This window comes from Meriones unguiculatus, chromosome 3 (assembly GCF_030254825.1).
Source record: "Meriones unguiculatus strain TT.TT164.6M chromosome 3, Bangor_MerUng_6.1, whole genome shotgun sequence".
In the NCBI taxonomy this organism is placed as follows: Eukaryota; Metazoa; Chordata; class Mammalia; order Rodentia; family Muridae; genus Meriones; species Meriones unguiculatus.
Window position 1 is genome coordinate 65,608,119 of NC_083351.1, and position 20,166 is coordinate 65,628,284.

The 20,166-nt window shown below is 38.0% G+C and overlaps 1 protein-coding gene across 7 annotated transcripts in view; it reads left to right on the top strand.

Annotated features, from left to right (window-relative positions):
• Window positions 1-20,166, top strand: part of Tpk1 (thiamin pyrophosphokinase 1) — a 378,233-nt gene that overhangs the window by 77,044 nt on the left and 281,023 nt on the right. The window lies entirely within an intron of this gene.

Here is a 20,166-nt window from a genome sequence, read left to right on the forward strand (position 1 = left end):
ACAGACAGGGGAGAACAGGTGACTATTGCTGACAGCATATAAGACAGGCTCGTCAGATAGTTGTTGGCAGATGTAAATGAGTATTCTTTCTTCTCGGACTTCTTTTAGCATGAAAACCAGTCTTCAATTCAATTGTTCCAGTTGCTAAGATTTCCTGACTTAATTGAAATGTGAATCAGTACATGGAAAAAAAACCCATAACGTATGTATCTGCAAGTGTACAGGACACATATGTACATATGTGGACATTCACAGTAGCTTCTTAATAGAGATAGAATATTAAAAAGCAGAGTAAATATCTATCGATTATTGAATAGTACCATAAATGATGGTAATAACTATGTCATAGAACATTATGACATGTTGAAAAAGAATTAAAAATGTACTCTGTGTCGATGATTATCAGTGAGCTATTGTTTATTAAAAATAATATGCAAAAGCATTCTATTTAGTTTATCTTTCCCAAAACAAAGGCACCAAGGCATAATAGCATATTATGTCGCTTTATGAATATGTTAGTGCTCTGGGCATGTGAAAATGTGTGCCTGCATGAAACCAGGAGCAGCATGCATCTTAGCATTTTTCTTGGAAAAGGTTGACTGGAAAGAGATGAACTGTTTATGACTATGGAGAGGAGAAAGAGCAAGCAAAAAATAAAAAGAGAATCAAATATAGCATATTTAAAAGTATTTACAATATGACTAGATTCTAAATGCTTTAAGACATTTACATAAACTGTCCTGGAAAAAAGCAGGCATTATTCTTTATATCTGACAAAAATGGCTTCTAGCCTGTTTAGAAAAGACATAGGTCACTTCATTCTGATCAATGACACATTCACCAGGAAGACATTATTGCAACCCTAAGCATATGTACAAAACTCAGGTGCACTCAGTTTCATAAAGCAAACACTAGCAGGCACTGCACCACAGAAAATAAAATGCAGTAGTAGTTGTATATGAGCTCAACACTCCACTTTTCCCAGAGTGTAGGTAACATAGACAAAAATTAACACAAAACAGAAAACAGTAGTATTAAATGACATCACGGATCAAAATGTACCTAATTATGGCTATAGAATATTTCGCTCAGGCAATATAGAATAATCATTCTTCTCAGCCACCTGTGGAAATTCCTCTAAATATGCCACAGATTGGGACCCCAAACAACGCTCAACAAATTTAGAAAAATTTAAATAAGTCTGTATGTTAATCAGACTGAAATAAAATAAACTTTACAATCAGTAGGAAAAGAAGCTCCAGAAGATTTCTTTTGTTTGTTTGTTTGTTTAATCTCAAGTTTTCTTTGGGTCAAGTCCTGTGTGGTGGCCTCTTAAAAAGCTGTGCTCGAGGTGTTGGCTGTGATGAGTAATGGTTGACCTGGAATTCAGTGGTGACCACCTACACACTGGTAGGAGAATCTTGTCCCACATAGATGCTAGAGTCTTTACAACATGTTGATGGCATCTTCCTAGATTCAAGAGACTTGTGAGAAAGGTTTGCCAATGCCTTTCATGGAAGTTACGTACATTATAGTGTTTGTTAGAAGTGAGTCACTACGTGGAGTCCAACTTCAAAGAGAGCGAAGTTAGTCTCTGTCTTCTGAAGCTTCAGAAGTGGCCTCAGGAATTTGCAGGTATATTTGAAGCCACCACTTAGAAATTGAAAGTAAAAAAAAAAAAAAAGGTCAAGGTTGTATGATGGAATATTACATCCCGTGTTTTCCAAGTCACCTTACAAATGAGTTGTGATTTTTTTTTTTTTTATTGTTCTTTGTAACATTGTCTTCTGTTTCACTGGTACCACTGCTGATGGAGAACTTCTGCAAGGGTAATGTATTGACTTCCAGATCTGCAAGCTGCCATCATCATAAACTGGTAGCTCTGTACCAGTGCTTTCCTCGTCTTCCCATTATGTGCCTCTGGCAGGTATTCAGTGAATACCGTGGTTTGCTTTTCTCTGTTAGTTTCCAAAGTGATTACATTCAAAATGGTGAATGATTGTTCTGATTCAGGTTTGTCAGTAGGATATTCTAACTTCAGATTAGCAAATGGCATAAGTATTCTTGTTCTTACCCTGTGATACAGGTGGCTTTTATTCTTTTTTTAAAATTATTTTTATTAATTACAGTTTGTTCACTTTGTATCCCCCCCTGTAACACCCTCCCTCTTCCCTTCCCAACCCATCCTCCCTCCCTCATCTCTTCCCATGCCCCTCCCCAAGTCCACTGATAGGGGAGGTCTTGCTCTCCTTCCTTCTGATCCTAGTCTATCAGATCTCATCAGGAGTGGCTGCATTGTCTTTCTCTGTGGCCTGGTAAGGCTGCTCCCCCCTCAGGGGGAGGTGATCAAAGAGCAGGCCAATCAGTTCATGTCAGAGACAGTCCCTGTCTTCATTACTATGGAACCCACTTGGACACTGAACTGCTTTTATTCTTGCTAGCCCAGCATTCCCCTCCTGGGTATACTTTCTTACTGTTTTGGTAATGACTACTTTGCTTTGTGAGGAAGAACTGGTTCTTTATTCTTCTTGCTCTTGCTAGAAAATACCTGTCTGGCTGCTGAGGTGGTAAATTCTCAAGGTATAGCTGAATGTCATCCCTGGCTATTGTGATTGGTTCAGAAATAGACAATCACTGTTCTTTGTTTTTCTTTGTTTATCTGTCTGTCTGTCTGTCTATCTATTTATCTATCTATCTGACTATCTATCTATCTATCTATCTATCCATCATTTTTTCTTTAGAGTGGCCTGAAACTCCAGACCAGCCTTGAACTTCCGTCAGTCCTCCTGCTTCAGCCTATTATTTTCTGAGATTACTAGGCAAACTGCTCTAATTGTCATTCCTTGGATTACAGGTTTAAATTGAAGGTATCCAAGTCAACTTCTTTCTACCGTTCTCTCTACATAGGAAAGCTGATAGAGACCATACAACCATTGTTCATGCTTGCAATCTTAGGGCCAGAGACTACAGCAGAAAGCCGTGAAGTTATTGCAGGAAATTTGTAAATAAATCTACCTACTTTGCCTAAGGTATTTCAAGTTGCCTAAGGTATTTCAAAAGGCTTCTTTACTAACCCATAAAAATTTAAAATATAATTTCTGCCTCTTGGTATCCTGTCTTCAGTATGAAATCTTTGCATAGAAACCACATCAACCATGAGGGCTGACCTGATTTTTCCTTTGTGGCTTTCATTGTAACCAATTCTGTTTCTTACATCCTCTTTTCATTTTAAATGGAAATTCTTTTCTCTGTAGTTACCAAGACCATTTCCCTTTTAGTTGGGGAAATAAATGATTTCTTGGATACACTAGTAAAATTTAAGATCTAGCCTCTCAAAATGACCACCTTTATGAAATTACTAGGAATTTGAAATTAGTCTTCAAGAAAGCATGTAAAACTTTGGAACTGCCTATGAGTTCATATAGTTTACCCGCTGAGAGGAAATGCCATTTTGGAATAAAGAAAACTAAAATCTCAGCAATAACAAAAAGATGACGTTATATTTTGTACACAGGACAGTTGTTACAGCAAGCCTTATGCCACTAACAAGATTTGCTCAAGAGTTTAGATGGAAGTTTATGTAAGAAGTGGGAAATAGTAAGAGCTGGAGAGGACAGGAACTCCACAAGGAGAGCAACAGAACAAGAAAATTTGAACACAGGGAACTTCCCAGAGACTCATACTCCAACCAAGGACTATTCATGGAGATAACCTAGAACCCTGACAATGCAGCCACTTCTGATGAGAACTGATAGACTAAGATCAGAAAGAAAGAGAGGAGGACCCCTCCCATCAGTGGACTTGGGGAGGGGCATGCATGCAGAAAGGGGAGGGGGAGGGTGGGACCAGGAGGGGTGGAGGGAGGGGCTTATGGGGAGATACAAAATGAATAAAGTGTAATTAATAAAAGTTAAATAAAAAATTAAAAAACAAGCAACAAGGACACCCCCCAAAAAAAAGAGTTTAGATGGAAATTTTATTAGCAATATTTATCTGCAGTTTACCAAAATATCAATAACTAGACATTTCTGAAAAGGTGCCCTTTATTTTACTTGCTTTGATTTGTATTTTCAGAATTTTGATCCTGTACATTTGTTTTTAAGGCTTTGTCCGTATATTTTGTGTGCTTTGAAATGAATTTAAATGATACTGTGTTTTAAATACCATTTTTCACATGTTCATTGTTAATATGTAGAATTGTGATTAATTTCTCTGTGTGGATGAAAAGACCCCGATTTAAAAGTTATGCTCATTCTATACTGAATAGTAAACCACACAAGAGTTGTTATTTAGGCAAAATCTTCAATTTTCTTATAGTACTTTGAAGATTTTATATAATATTCAAGCACATACGAATTATTTAAAGTATAATTTTCTTTTGGATAAACTTTTGCAAAAATGTATTAATCTACAGAAAATGATTTTCTAAGAAAATGATTTGATCCAGGATCACAGATACATAATGATTTTTAATAGATTTATGCTGTAATATAAGTTAAACATTTAAGTTTAGTGTCTTTTCCTCTGCTATTTATTTAGAATAAATATGTTTGGATTATTCACTTGGTTTCAAGAAGTCTTTTTGGTCTGTTTTGCCTCTCATGTTATTTAATGGACCTACTTCTAAGAAGACATATTCAACATAATTTGAATATCATTAATAGCGTTAGATTGAACTGCACATGCTAACTTATTCAGTTATCTGTTTAACATGTCCATTAGCCATGTTAAATAGTCAAGACACACAGATTCCTATCTGATGGCTTCTAGTGGATTTTATACATTGTTTTTCAAGAACCTAAGGCTCACTAGTAACTTTGTTATTCTCTGATAAGACCTGCATTTATTGGCTAATGTTGATTTTGCTGCCATCCAGGATATTCACAACTGTTACTCACAGGTCACAGAGTTACGGCATCATAAATAAGGAGGCACAGAGGAAAGAAGATAGAGCACATGGTTTATTTTCATGCTGTTTTAGCTATCAACTAAATCACTGCTGTCTGAGGAAAGTGGAATTTAATGGTCATCCTTAACAAGTTTAGAGAAGAGTCTGTGCAGTTTTACTTCTTCTGTGTTGTTTTTTGTGGTTACATCACATGTGGCTGATAATAATGATGACTCAGTAATGACTTTTCATCACTGAAGCTTGAAGGTTGGGCTTGGGAAGGTTGTTTATTTAATCCTTCCAAGTTACTAACAGTTTGACAAGGGTGAGAGACACTGACTGATGCAGCACAGAGGCTGTGTTTGATGCTTTCAGTGAAAGGACAGAGTTAAATTGCAAACATTTCTAGTCTAATTCAGGCCTTGGCATGTGATATTTGTTCCTTGCAGTATGTTTATTGGATCTCTGTCCAGTTTCATTTCACATGCATTTCTTGAGGATGAGAAATGCAAACAATAGGATTATATAAAGTACATATTTTATTCAGTACCCCTATTTTACAGTACTTTAATTTTGTTTTACTTGGAAAACTCCCATCTTTCAAGATACATAAAATGGGAGAAATCTTGGAATTCCTTGGACAGACACAGTAGAAGATGATGTTCGTTCATATGAGGCCATCTGTTTCTCTCTGATTACCAGGCCTTCCCTCTGCTCAGGAGCATCCCCCTCTCACCTGTCATGTGCTACCTGCAGAGAGTATAGCTTCTGACAGATTCCCCGCTGCTCCTTAGGCCTGTTTTTTTTGCACATGGAAAGTCAATCAACATTGGCATTTGGCTATAAAGAGGCCCAGTAATGCCTTATTACATGCCTCATTTTGGCTAATTTGTGAGGTGATACTACTGTGGGCAAGGACCTTTCCTACTACTGGGTTGCCTTAGTAGGAGGGGAGTTGGCTAGTCTTACTGCAGCTTGATATGCCGTGACTGTTTGATGTCCATGGGAAGCCTGCCCTTTCTGAAGAGAAGCTGAGGGGGAGTGGGTTGGGGTGGTATGAGGTAGGTGTTAAGATGGGAGGCTGGTAAAAGGTACTGGGAGGAGAGGAGGGAGAGAGAAACGGTGGCCAGGATGTAAAATAAATAAATTTTTAAAAATGCAGTTCTTGATGCATTGGATAGAACAAGGATTTTAAATGCAAGAGCATTGTGCATCAAATTCTCAAGCCATGTTTTAAAAGACCTGTAACTGAGCATCATAAATGTCCCATTATTGGTGTAGTTTAGGAGGAAGGATGACTCCACACTCCAAACAACCCACATGCTAAGGACAGGTCTTGGCCCCATTTCAAAGAATTGCTGAATAAATGTATTTTCTATGTTTTGAGTTTTTTTTTTTAAAAAAGATTATGCTTAAGGATATGAAACTTTACCATATCCACTGGAAGTGAAATCAATCCAAAGCAGATATACAGAATTCTGTTATAATCTTGCAATCTTGGTTTTTGGTGACAAGTTTCTTTATGTTACCTGTATAACTAGAGTGTAAAACACAACAGAAAACTTGCTCATTTAAATTTAACGATAATGATTTACATACGATTCTGCTGATTACTTTTATCCAAAATATAATAAACTGAAGCACAAATTGAACTGTTTTCCTTTTCAAGAGGTGAGGTATAAACTAGTATTCACTGCTTAACGGTTTTGAATTGATTCACATAAATACAATTATGACTGATCACTAGCCCTTTGATAGCTAGAGTGGCTGAAGGTGTTCAGCATGGTCACGTGGGTGGTGGGCTTTGCTGCTTCCACAGCTTGAGCAGCCAGACAACTGCCTTTTAATCAGTTCATTTCCTTCTCAAGGGTGACTCAGAATATTGTTGACACATGTTAATATAGTCTGTTACTAATATGTGATTTTAAAAAAATTATTTGAGTAAAGCTTTTGTTCTTAGTTCAGAGGGCTTTAAGTGTTGTGGTAAAGATTTTTAGCCATTATTGTCCTAATCTGAGTAGCCTTGTTAGACATAGGTAGTATTAGTGCACACTAATAGCTGGGATACTTATGATCTCAGTGAACCTATGTTTATTGATGGGGAAGGGAGAAGATGAAGCAAGATCATTAAAACGAGATATAAGAGCATATGTAGAGTCTAACATTACAAGCAATACAAGGGTGATTAGGATGAGCTTTCTGAAGAGATCACGTTTAAGTTACAATCTTCAAATTGGAGGAATCTAGTGGGAAAATGTAGACAGCAAGTTCTCCCTAGCCATGAGATTCATGGGAGCAGAGGCCTGGAGAGAGCCATGAATAAGGTTTGGTGTATCTGACCAGCAAGAGATATAAGAGAGTTGGAGAGGTTTGAATGAGAATGCCTGCATAGGCTTGTAATTTTACATGTGCAGTCCTTAGGTGATGAACTGGTTGGAAGAATTACAAGCTGTATCCTTGTTAGAGGAGGTGAGTCACTGGGGGTGGGCTTTGAGGGTTCAAAAGCCTATGCCCAAGGGCCTATGCCAGGCCCGAGTTTTCTGCCTGCTGCCTGAAGATCAGAATATAAGGTTCTCAGGGACTTCTCCAGCACCATGCCTGCTGCCATGCCCTCCCCCTGGATGATAATGAACTAACCTTCTCAAAACTCTAAGAAGCCTCCACTTAAATGTTTTTCTTTATAAGAGTTACCTTGGTCATGGTGTCTCTTCACAGCAATAGAACATAGTTAAGACAACAAGCAAATAATGCAGATAGGTGGTTTTTGGTCAGATCCTAGAAAAACGAAAGTTTCTTTGCATATGTTTACCTTAAATCATATGTAGTGCTTATGAAATTGTTCTAAGCCACTTTATGTGCACACTTTCCCAGTTAAATCCCAAGTTCCAGCTGCTATAATTTTCAAAGTTCACTTTAGTGTTCACTGATGGAGTCTGTGAAGAAATTGTGTGTTCAAAACTGCAAAAGAAAGCCTTGAGAAACACATACATTTGTGTAGAAGCAGCAATCACAACATCTTGTATTCTATGAGGACCGTGGCTTATGATGGCTGGTGACTTGTCATGTCTGCCATGTGCCACTTGGCTTTGAGATCATTCTGTAGACTGGTTCATTTAACTCTTAGACTGAGACTTAGTCATGAGTCTTATGTGACAGATGAGGAAACTAAGGTTAAGAAGAGTTAAATGGCTGGCTCAGTGTCACAAAGCTACACAGAGGATTCCTAGCAGATATTGAGATTGTAATGTATACAGATCATCTCCAAATAACACTGTTAGGCCTTTAGTAAATAATTTCCTTTAGGATTTTGAAACTAATTAAGTGCATGTTTGTTATAACTATGCCAGAACTTTACATGAAAAACAGCTTCAAGGCTATACTTATATGTTCTATCAGAAAATATACATGGTATTGCAGTGATTTACAGAGCTGCATAAAAGAGTTGTAAATTGTGGCATCTAAGGAGTTATGAGTGCACTGCACCCCAATTCTTATGTAAGCAAAGCAGGCAGACTTGGAGTATTTCCTTACAAAATATGGAGCCATGTGTAACTGTTTTAGAATGCCAATTCCAGATTGAATGAATCCTTTTAGTTTTGTTTGGTTAGAATCATGTCCCTTTATATTTAATTCTTTCAGGATTTCATATATGTACACAATGTATTTTCATTTGAGAAGTTAATAATTATTGTGTATAATAGAATCCAGTGATGTAGTTCTTCTTCACTGTTAGTAAACAGACTTGGTTTTACGCACAGAACAGCTGAGTAGAGGAAAGGGAAGACTCTCAACTCTTGTGACTTGCTCTTCCTTTTCAAGTGGTAAAATGCTGTCAGGCATAAGGCTTTGGATTATCTCATGTTTAAAATTTCAGTGCTTGGGATCCAGTGAGTTTAACATTAACACATGCATCCAAAAGATAGTTACACAAAGCAAATAGTTCAGATTATCTCATATCAGTTAATCATTTACACTTAATTTAAAAAAATCATAAATCCAAACTTTAAGGTGAATTATTAATGCCGGACTCTCATGAACATAATTACCTGTAACATTTTAAATTAGGGTGCAATTATAAAGGATAAGACATTCTAGCTAATATCTAGAGATTGATTAGTAGCGGCTTATGCTGTCGTTTTCCCTAATGCATCAATGGATGTGAGATGCGCACTGTTTGGTTGTGTGCGGCATGGTGCATACTGTTCACATCTCTTACTGATACTAATATTGACTCTCAAAATCTTAGCATGCAATTGCTGCCGGTTTACTAATTCTCTCTGACTTTAGTGGAAGTTTTCAGCTTTATGGAAAGGCAATGTTGAACAAAGTAGGGTTTTATCAGTTTGCTTTTAGTACATTTTTGCATTTATATGTAAAATGTCTATAATATGTCAAAATTTTTTCTTTATAGTAATAATTACTTAAAAATGTCATTTGCATATTTTGCAGCATTGTTCTTTAAAAAGTAAGTCTGGGTAAGTCATTAGGTTCATTTAAATGGACATATGTCCTGAGGGAGTCGCCATCCTTACGTGTGCTCATGCCTCATCCACCTTCAGCTGCTGAATAGAGCTATAATTGCCTCACACACCCTCTTTCCAAGTGGATTGTTTGTAGGTAAATATGAGATACCATACAGTTTTTACCTATAAAAGAGACGTTACTTTTTAAATGTATTTCCAGGCCTTATGTGGTTATGCTTTTTATTAGCAAGGCATACCTCAGCATCTTCCCTTAAAAGATGCTGGAAGGCCTCATCTGGCATGCATGAATTAAGCCAGATGCCCAGCAAAGATGTGCAGACAGATGGGATTTTATGTGTTTTAGATGTTGTGATCAAATGTGTCACCAGTCTTTCATTCTGCCTTTACTGATAGAAACACTGAATCATCTTTGAAGCTTTCTCTTTCAGTTTGCCCCTTTCTTGGTATGTCTTCAAATTAACTGATTCTTTCTTCATTCTTTAAATGTTTTTTTTTTTTTTTAAATTTCCCCTCAACTGTGTTACTGCTGCTGCCTTGCTCACAATTTTAAGTCTCATAACTGGTTCTCCCCCCTTGCAGTTTCCTTTCTGCTGCATTTCATCTGTCACACTGTGTAATCATTTTGGTCAGCTTGACACAAACTTTGACACATTTGGGAAGAGGGACTCTCAGCTGAGGAATTCTCTCCATTGGATTGGCCTGTAGGCATGTCTGTAGGATAATGTAACATATTTGCTAATTGATGTGGGAAGGCCCATCCCTGTGTGGCCAGTGCCATCCGTGGGTAGGAGGGTCTGCTCTATGTAAGAATGATAATTGGGGAGAATGTCCTGCTTCAATGGCTGTAAAGGCCTGAATGATCATGGCTGCATCACACTGTTGTGAGACTCTAATCTTGCATATATACCACTGGCAAACCAAGGAGACCAACACCAGAAGGCCTGCTAACACTCCCATGCCCGCCCATTCCTTCAGATGATTCATGGCTGCAGCAATCCATGTTGATAATCCTGTGGCTAGTCCTGCGTCCACTCCGGTAGAATTTACTGTGACATTCTCCCCAAGCATGGTTGGATACCATAAAAAGCTAAAATGATACGCTCAGGATGCGAGGCTAAGCACTGCACTCAGGGTCAGCCGCTTTGGACCCAGAGAAGAGCATGTCTGATTGCATGTGGGTTGATGCCCCAGGTCCCGCCTCTGAGAAAAAGGTATCGGACGGGTCTGATGCTCTTTGGGTGGATGACACCTAAATGAACATCTGTACAAAGTCCCAATTTATTTCTAATATCAGAGATCAGACCTCTACTCTTGCCTGATGCGTCTAAAACAAAAAGGGGGAACTGCAGAGAGCTGTGTAATGCTATGCCTTAAAGATGGAGCTGGTTTCCGCCTTCCACCTTCCCGATGGTGAGTGCTCTCTGTCACGAACAACTCCACATTTGGCTAAGGCCGAGGATCTGGCTTGCTTCCATGTATGTGGACCTATCTGCATTGCCCCCGTGGCACGCCTGGGTTGGCTACCCAGAGGCTATTTAAGCTGTGGGCTGGCTTTCCCCGGGGTCCGAGGATTGTTCAATGTTCCTGAATAAACTGCATTGAAAAAAAAAAAAAAGAATGATAATTGAATGTGAGCAACTTGAGCAAGCCAGCAAGCAGAGTTCCTCAGTGGTCTCTGCTGACTCCAGATTTTCAGTCTGCTGATACCCAAAAAGCATCCTAAGAGTTGTTGCTATAAACTGGGTTCTGAGTTGTGCTTTTCTTGAATTATCTTATGAATTCAAGATTAATTGTAGATTTGGAGGTTATTTATGTGTGCATCTAAATTGGATAAATAGCTTCTTGTGTGCTATGGCATTTCAGAATAATGCTGGGTACCTAGTGTGTACGTTACATGTAGCCAGTGGTTACTGTTCTCTTTTCTTAGTAATTTAAATATGGTGTTTACTCAGAATACTGGACCAACTGTCTAAGCTTTTTTATAATGCACTCTTCTTTGTCTTCTCCTGGCAGTGTATTTGATTCTATTCATCATAACAGTTGTTAGGCTTTTTCCTTTTTACAAATGTGAACCAAAGGGATAGGCCCTTAGCATCCTCACTCTTTGCTACTCCTACTGGTCATGTCCTTATTCAAATGCTTATTGTCTTCATCAACATCGTTTTCCTTCTCTTCTGCAGATGAGTGTGTGTTGGTGATGTCTAAAAAGCAGGACGAAAGGAGGTTCTAAGGTTTATTAAACCCTTTTCAGAAGATCTTTAAACTAGTAGAGCTGTTAAATAAAGAACAAAGTTTTAGGTTTTCATTGGTAGGAAAATGTTCCATTAGTGCAAGAAGAAAGAAAGGATATGAGAAATAAGACCTGATAGACTGTCAGATGGAAGGGGAGGAGGATATCCCTATCAGTGGCCTAGGGGAGGGGTATGGAAGAAGAAGAGGGAGGGAGGATGGAGTGGGAGGGACAAGGGAGGAGGCTACAGCTGGGATACAAAGTAAATAAACTGTAATTAATAAAAAATAAATTAATTAAAAAATTGTTTCCCAACAGGGAGCGCTGGCATATGCCTATAATTCCAACACTCGGGAAGACAGGGGCAGGTGGATCTCTGTGAGTTTGAGGCCAGCCTGGTCTACAAAGCGAGTCTGAGACAGCCAAGGCTACACAGAGAAACCCTGTCTCAAAACACCAAATAAATAAATAAATAAATAAATGGAAATTAAAAAAAAAAAAAAACAAAAACAAAAAAGAATTAGCTCCAAGAAGAGCCAGATAAAAGAAAACACAAGATAGGTAAGAATACCAAAGGAAATGCAAAAAAATAATTCTTCAGAGCATTTCTGAGTAGGAAGAGGAGCCCAGAGGATATAGATTCTAAGTTATGACCAAGAGAGGAGGAGAGAATATGATGAAAACTTTAAAGGAGAAGAAAAATTCGAGACTGATGCTCCAGTTTCAAGGCTAAAGGGTGTAGCTAGTCTTGCTAGGAATGTTTCAGAAATACATTATGACTTTTATTGTTCAAAGATGTTGACATTGAGGGAAAAATGAATTGAAAACTTTAAATGGTTGTTACTAGAAGTAACTCTTGGGAGGTAGATAGATAGATAGATAGATAGATAGAGATAGTCCCAAGCCGTTTCTCTTTGTCATTTGTTGGTCTGTTTTGAATTGCTGTTGAGTCATATTCTGCAGTTATAATCCAGTCGCTGGGTCTTAGGTGAGCTAAGGAAAGATGATCAGTGTTAAAGCTTCTGAGCATGCAGCCATGACATTCCTGGGGTTATTCTGTTTGAACAGTGGTAGGAGTCAGCCACAGGTGTCCATTGAACTTAGATTAGTTAATGTAAGTGCCTATGGAACCTTAGAGTTTATTCTGAATTATCTTGCCATTGCATAGTGGCATCCAGTGATCCAAGTTTCCAGTTTGGGCAGCATAGGTTATTGAATATTTTTTCTTCACAACATCTTAGTTAAATCTAGAATATAAAATTTATCAGAAGAATAAATTATAAGTTTTATGAATAATATTAAGTAAGAAAAATTGCTTTTGTGAATAAAATAAAGTCAGGACATTTTAAGTATGCAACAGTGAAAGTCAGAGCTATTTAAAAGAGTTGTATCTCAGTTTGTGGTAAGTTCACTGACAGAATGTGTGAAATACTTCTTCCTGTTTAAATTTTTTTTTCTGGACAGTATTCTTAAGATTTCTAAGAATATGACAAAACAATCTGAATATGCATGCATACCTCCAGGCCTCCTTTGTTTTGACTTATGAACAGAATTTCAGGCATAAGAAAAACAAAAATATATAAAGTCTTTGTACAATCTTCATAAGTAGTGAAATGTTTCTATAATTACATATTCAAAATTTTACATGTTCTTTTACAGTGTTCCCATTTTTGAACACTGATGAAATTCTTTCATGGTCTGAGGTGCCAAGGCCCTTATTCAGAATACTGCATCATCTCCAGACAGCCATAAACTCCCTGCACAGAGCTCAGTATTTATCTGACAGAAGAATGTTCACACCTTTTCCAATAGCCTGAATCCTGACATCGTTTTAAAGTTGGGTGAAGAAAAGTACTCTGCACCTAATAATGAAACAGGGTTTTTATATCTGCGTATTACCAGACATTATAAAATCTCAACAGATACCATTGTAATGCTGCAGAACACTGAGTCTCTGTGTGCCTGTATCTGTAATATTTTTTCTCATTTATTTCTTTTGTTCACTTTACATCCTTGTAGCCCCTTCCCTTGCCCGTCCCAGCCCCACCCTTTCTCCCTCTCCCCTCCCCTTTTCTCAAGAAAAAGGAAGCTTCCTTTTCCATCCACCCCAGCTCATCAAGTTGCATCAGGACTGAACATGTCCTCTTCCCCTGTGCCCTGTCAAGGAAGTCCTGCCAGGGGAAAGTGGCTTAAAAGATAGCTAAGGAGGCCATTTCCAATGTAGTCCCCACTTCTCTTACTGGAGTACCCATTTGAAACCTAAGCTACCCATCTGCTACATCTTTGTAGGCGGCCTAGGTCCAGTTCATACATGGTTCTTGGTTGATGCTTCAGTCTCAGCAAACCCTCTGGCCCTAGTTAGTTGACTTTTTTTTTTTCTTTTTGTGGAGCTCCTGTCACTTCTGGGTCCTTTTCTGTTTCTTCCCACTATTCCCCAAGACTTCCTGTGTATCACCCAATGTTTGCCTGTGTCTCAGCATCAGTTTTGAGGTACTGCTGGGTAGAGCCTCTCAATAGACAACTCTGACAGGCTCCTGTCTGCAGACTTAGCAGAATATCCTTCATAGTGTCAGGGGTTGGCACTTTCTGATAGTGAGGGGTTTTGGTGGGGCCAGGCATCAGTTGGACATTCCCTCAATTTCTGTTCTTCTGCTCTGTCTTTATCCCTGCACAGGGTAATTTGTGGATGGGTTGGTGTTCCCTGCCCTTTACTAGAATAGTAGTCTAGTTAGAGGATATCCTCTTTAGTCTCTATGATCTCTGCTATTAGGAGTCTCTGCTTGAATCCCCCCCCCCCCCCCGTATTCTCCCAGGAGCCTACCCTGACATCAGTCTTCAGCTTGTCACAGCAATGTCCCCACACTTAGTTTTTCTTTTCTCTACAGGCCTTCTGTTCTCTTGCACTTGCTTTCCTCAGGTCTGATCTCCACCCTCTTAGCTCTGTGTCCCCTCTCTTACCTTGTTTCCTCTCTTCAGCCATTACCTCTGTCTGTTCTATCTCCGCTTCTGAGTGAGATTTATACATTCTCTCATGGATCCTTCTTATTCCTTATCTTCTTTGGGTCTATGACTCTTAGTGTGTTTATCTTGTACTTTATGGATAAAATCTACTTATAAGTGAGTACATACCATGTGCATCTTTCTGGATCTGGGTTATCTTACTCAGGATGATCTCTAATTCCATCCATTTGCCTGCAAGTTTCATGATTTCTTTGTTTTTAATAGCTGGGTAGTATTCCATTGTATAAGTGTGCCAGTTTCTTTATCCATTCATCATTTGAGGGATATCATCTAGGTTGTTTCTAGATTCTGTTATAAATAGATGTGCTGTGAACGTAGTTGAAAACTTGACCTTGTCTGGTGGAGCATCTTTTGGGCAGAAGAGGTCTAAGGGAGAAGTTATTCCCTGTTTTCTAAGAAGGTGCCAAATTGATTTCCATAGTGATTATACTCCAAACAGCAATGGAGGAGGTTTCCCTTTCTCCAGACCCTCAATAGCATGTACTGTAGCTTGAGATTTTGATCTTAGCCATTCTGACTGGTATGAGATGGAATCTCAGAGTGCTTTGGATTATTTGCTTTTCTCTGATGAGTAAGGAAGTTGAACATGTCTTTATGAGATTTTTCTGCCATTTGAGATTCTTTTTTTTTGTGTAAAGTTTATCTCTTTTTAATACTCTTTTTATTATTATTAATTACACTTAATTAATTTTGTATCCCCCCATAAGCCTCTCCCTCCTCCCCTCCCAATCCCACCCTCCCTCCCATTTCTGCATGCATGCCCCTCCCCAAGTCCACTGATAGGGGAGGTCCTCCTCTCCTTTCTGATCAAAGTCTATCAGTTCTCGTCAAAAGTGGCTGCATTGTCCTCTTCTGTGGCCTGGTAGGGCTGCTCCCCCATCAGGGGGAGGTGATCAAAGAGCAGGCCAATCAGATTATGTCAGAGGCAGTCCCTCTTCCCATTACTATGTAACCCACTTGGACACTGAACTGCCATGGGCTACATCTGTGCAGGGGTTCTAGGTTATCTCCATGAATAGTCCTTGGTTGGAGTATGAGTCTCTGGGAAGTTCCCTGTGTTCAAATTTCCTTGTTCTGTTGCTCTCCTTGTGGAGACCCTGTGCTCTTCAGCTCTTACTATTTCCCACTTCTTACATAAAATTCCATTCACTCTGCCCGAGAGTTGGCCATCAGGCTCAGCATCTGTGTTGATAGTCTGCAGGGCAGAGGCTTTCAGAGGCCCTCTCTGGTATGTTCCTAGTGAGATTCTTCTGTTGAGAATTCTCTTTAGTTCTGTACCCCAGTTTTTAATTAGGTTATTTTGTTTATTGGTGTTTGATTTCTTGAGTTCCTTATATATTTTGGATATTAGTCCTCTGTCAGATGTAGGATTGAATGGTGAAGATCCTTTCCCAATTTGTAGATCTGTCTTTTTGTTCTGTTGACAGTGTCCTTTTCCTTCAGAAGCTTTTTCCATTTCAAGAGGTCCCATTTATTAATTGTTGATCTTAGAGTCTGAGCTATATTGGTGTTCTGTTGAGTATGTTGTCTTCTGTGTCAGTGAGTTCAAAGCTCTACCTCACTTTCTCCTCTAATAGATTTAGTGTATCTGTTATTATATTCATGTCTTTGTTTTTTAGAAAAAACTATTAATTTTCCATTTATTTTATTCCAGTGAATATGATTCACTCATTGCCTTTACAGACAAATTAACATGCATATATACAATTTACTTCAAGACAAACAGGCAACAACAACACACTTTTAGCACCTCAGGCATAGTTTACTCTATAAAAGTTAGTAAGCTATTGTTTTCATCCTATGTGGAAATGTTCCATCCTTGTAGACACACAATTAAGAAAGTGAATTCATGAAAATGGCAGATACATACATTTAAATCCTTTAAAAAATGTTACTTAGAGTCAGCTAGATTATTTTACTAGTGCAAGGATCATGGAAGTATTAAGGTGAACATATATTTATAAGTTTAACACATAGCATTTAGCCAGGCATGGTGATTGATGTTTTTAAAGCAGGCACTGGGGAGAGAGAAGCAGGAGAGTTTCTATGAGTTCAAGTCCAGCCTTGTCTAAATGGCAATTTCCAAGCCAGCCAGAGCCACACAGTTATACCTTGCCACAAAAACACAAAGAGCTGGATGTTCTGCAGTGTTTCCCAAGCCTCAGCCAGGAAAGGTGAGTTCCATTTAAGAACACAATCTTGCACTTGCTCTAATTTGAGTCTTCTAAATTTTGGAGCATGCAAAGTAATTACAGCATAGTTGTAATAAGAAAGTTTGCTTGCTATAGTTAGTTACTTTATTTGGAGGACAGATTAAAGACTCTTGCACTATATTGAGGTCTTGATGCACTTGGATTTGACTTTTGTGCAGGGTGATAAATATGGATCTATTCGAAATATTTCTACATGTAGATATCCAGTTAGACCACCACCGTTTGTTGAAGATGCTGTCTTTTTTTCCATTGTATAGTTTTGGCTCCTTTATCAACAATCAAGTGACCATAGATATGTAGATTTATTTCTGGGTCTTTAATTTGATTCTATTGATTAACCAGTTTATTTCTATGCTAGTACCATGCAGTTTTTATTACTATTGCTCTGGAGTATTGCTTGAAGTCAGGAATGGAGATACCCCCAGAAGTTCTTTTATTGTATAGAATTGTTTTAGCTATTCTGAGTTTTTTGTTTGTTTGTTTGTTTTTCCATATAGAGTTTAGAATTGTTCCTTCAAAGTTTGTAAAGAACAGTATTGGTATTTTGATGGGGATTGCATTTAATCAGTAGATTGCCTTTGGTAAAGTGGTCATTTTTAGTATGTTAATCCTACTGATCCATGAGCATGGGAGATCTTTACAACTTATAAAATTTTCTTCAGTTTCTTTCTTCCAATATTTAACGTTCTTGTCATACAGGTCTTTCACTTGCTTGGTTAGTGTTACGTGAAGATACTTTCTATTATTTGTGGCTATTTTGAAGTGTGTAGTTTCCCTAATTTCTATCTCACCTCGTTTGTCATTTGTGTACAGGAGAGCTACTGATTTTTTTTTTTTTAATTCATCTTATATCCAGCCAGTTTGCTGAAGGTGTTTATCAGCTATAGGAGTTCTCTGGTAGAATTTTTTGGGTTGCTTACATACACTATATCATGTACAAATAGCGATACTTTGACTTCTTCCTTCCCAACTTGTAAGTCCTTGATCACCCTTAGTTGTCTTATTTCTGGAACTAGAACTTCAAGTAGTTTATTGTAGATGTACGGAGAGAATGGGCAGCCTTGTCTTGTCCCTGATTTTACCGGAATTGTTTTGAGTTTCTCTTTATTTAATTTGATGTTGGGAATCAGCTTGCTGTATATGGCCTTTATTTTTTTAGATATAGGCCTTGTATCCCTGATATCTCCAAGAGTAATCATGAAGGGATGTTAAATTTTTGTCAAAGGCTTTTTCTGCATCTAATGAGATGGTCATGTGACTTTTTTCTTTGAGTTTGTTTATAGGGTAGATTATGTTGATGGATTTTTGTATGTTGAACCATCTGTGCTTCTCCAGGATGAAGTCAACTCGATCATGGTGGGTGATGTATTTGATGTGTTCTTGGATTTGTTTTGCAAGTATTTTTACATTGATGTTTATGAGTGAAATTGGTCTGAAATTTCTCTTTGTTGAGTCTTTATGTGGTTTAGGTATCAGGGTAATTGTGGCTTCGTAGAATGAGTTTGGCAATGTTTCTTCAGTTTCTATTTTGTGGAAAAGTGTGAGGAGTATTGGTATTGGCTGTCTTTGAATGTCTGGTAGAAATCTGCACTAAAACCATCTGGCCCTGGGCTTTTTTTCGGGGTGGGGCAGGTGTTGGGATACTTTTGATGACTGCTTCTATTTCCTCAGGGGTTATAGGACTGTATAAACTGTCTACCTGGTCTTGATTTATCTTTGGTAGGTGAAATTTACCCAGAAAAATCATTCATTTTCTATAGATTTCCCAATTTTATGGAATATAGGCCTTTGAAGTAAGACCTAATGAATTTTTTTTTTATTTCCTTAGTTTCTGTTGTTATTCCCCCCTTTTTTGTTTCTGATTTTGTTAATTTGGATACTCTCCCTGAGCCTTTTAATTTGTTTGGCAAAGGGTTTGTCTATCTTGATTATTTTTTTCAAAGAATTAGACATTGGTTTCATTGATTCTTTGTATCATTCTCTTTGTTTCAGTTTATTGATTTGAGCCCAGAGTTTGGTTATTTTCTGTTGTCTATTATTCTTTGGTGTGTCTGCTTCCTTCTGTTCTAGAGATTTCAGGTGTCCTGCTAAGTAACTAGTGTGGGATCTCTGAAATTTATTTATGAATTCACCTAGTGCTATGAACTTTCCTCTTAGCATTGCTTTCATTGTGTCCCGTAAGCCTGGGTATGTTGTGCCTTCATTTTCACTGAATACTAGAAAGTCTTTAATTTCTTTCCTTATTTCTTACCTGATCAAGTGCTTATTGAGTAGGGAGTTGTTCAGTTTCCATGAATTTGTAGGCTTTCTGTTGTTTCTGTTGTTGATGAGTTCCACCTTTAATCTATCAATGTCTGATAAGATGCAGGGTGTTATTTTAATCTTCTTATGTCTACTGAGGCTTGCCTTGTAACTGAGTATATGGTCAGTTTTGGAGAAGGTTCTGTGAGATAATAAGAAGGTATATTCTCTGTGTTTGGCTGGTATGTTCTATACATATTTCTTAGGTCCATTTGATTCACAATGTCTGTTAGTTTCTTTATTTACTCATTTAATTTCTGTCTTGATGATCTATCCATTTGAGGGAGTGGGATATGAAGTCTCCCACTATTAATGTGTGGTGTTTGATGTGTGGGTTTAGCTTTAGTAATTTTATTTTATTTTATTTTTTTAATGAATGAGGTTGCCCTTGCATTGGGGCATGGATGTTCAGAATTGAGATATTATCTTGGTGAATTTTCCCATTGATGAGCATGAAGTAGCCTTCTTCATCTCTTTTAATTAATTTTGTTTGAAAGTCTATTTTATTAAATATTAGAATGGCTACTCCAGCTTGCTACATGGGTCTGTTTTCTTGAAAAACTTTTTCCAGCTCTTTACTCCGAGGTAATGTCTATCTTTATTGCTGAGGTATGTTTCTTATATGAAGCAGAAAGATTGGTCCTGTTTTCATATCCATTCTGTTAACCTCTGTTGTTTATTGGGAGGTTGATGCCATTGATGTTGAGTGATATTAATGACCAGTTCTTGTTAATTTTTTTTTATGTTGGTGATGTTAGAGTGTATGTGATTCTCTTCTTTTGATTTTGCTCATGTGGGGATATTTATTTCCGTGGGGTTATTTACTTCCTCTGTTTTCCTGTGTGTTGTTGGTCTCCTTGTGTTGGAGTTTCCTTCTAGTATCTTCTGTAGGGCTGGATTTGTGGATAGGCACTGTTTTTGTCATGGAATATCTTGTTTATTCCCTCTATGGTGATTAAAAGTTTTGCTAGGTATATAATAGTTGGGGCTTACATCTGGTCTATGAGATATCTGTCCAGGTCCTTCTGG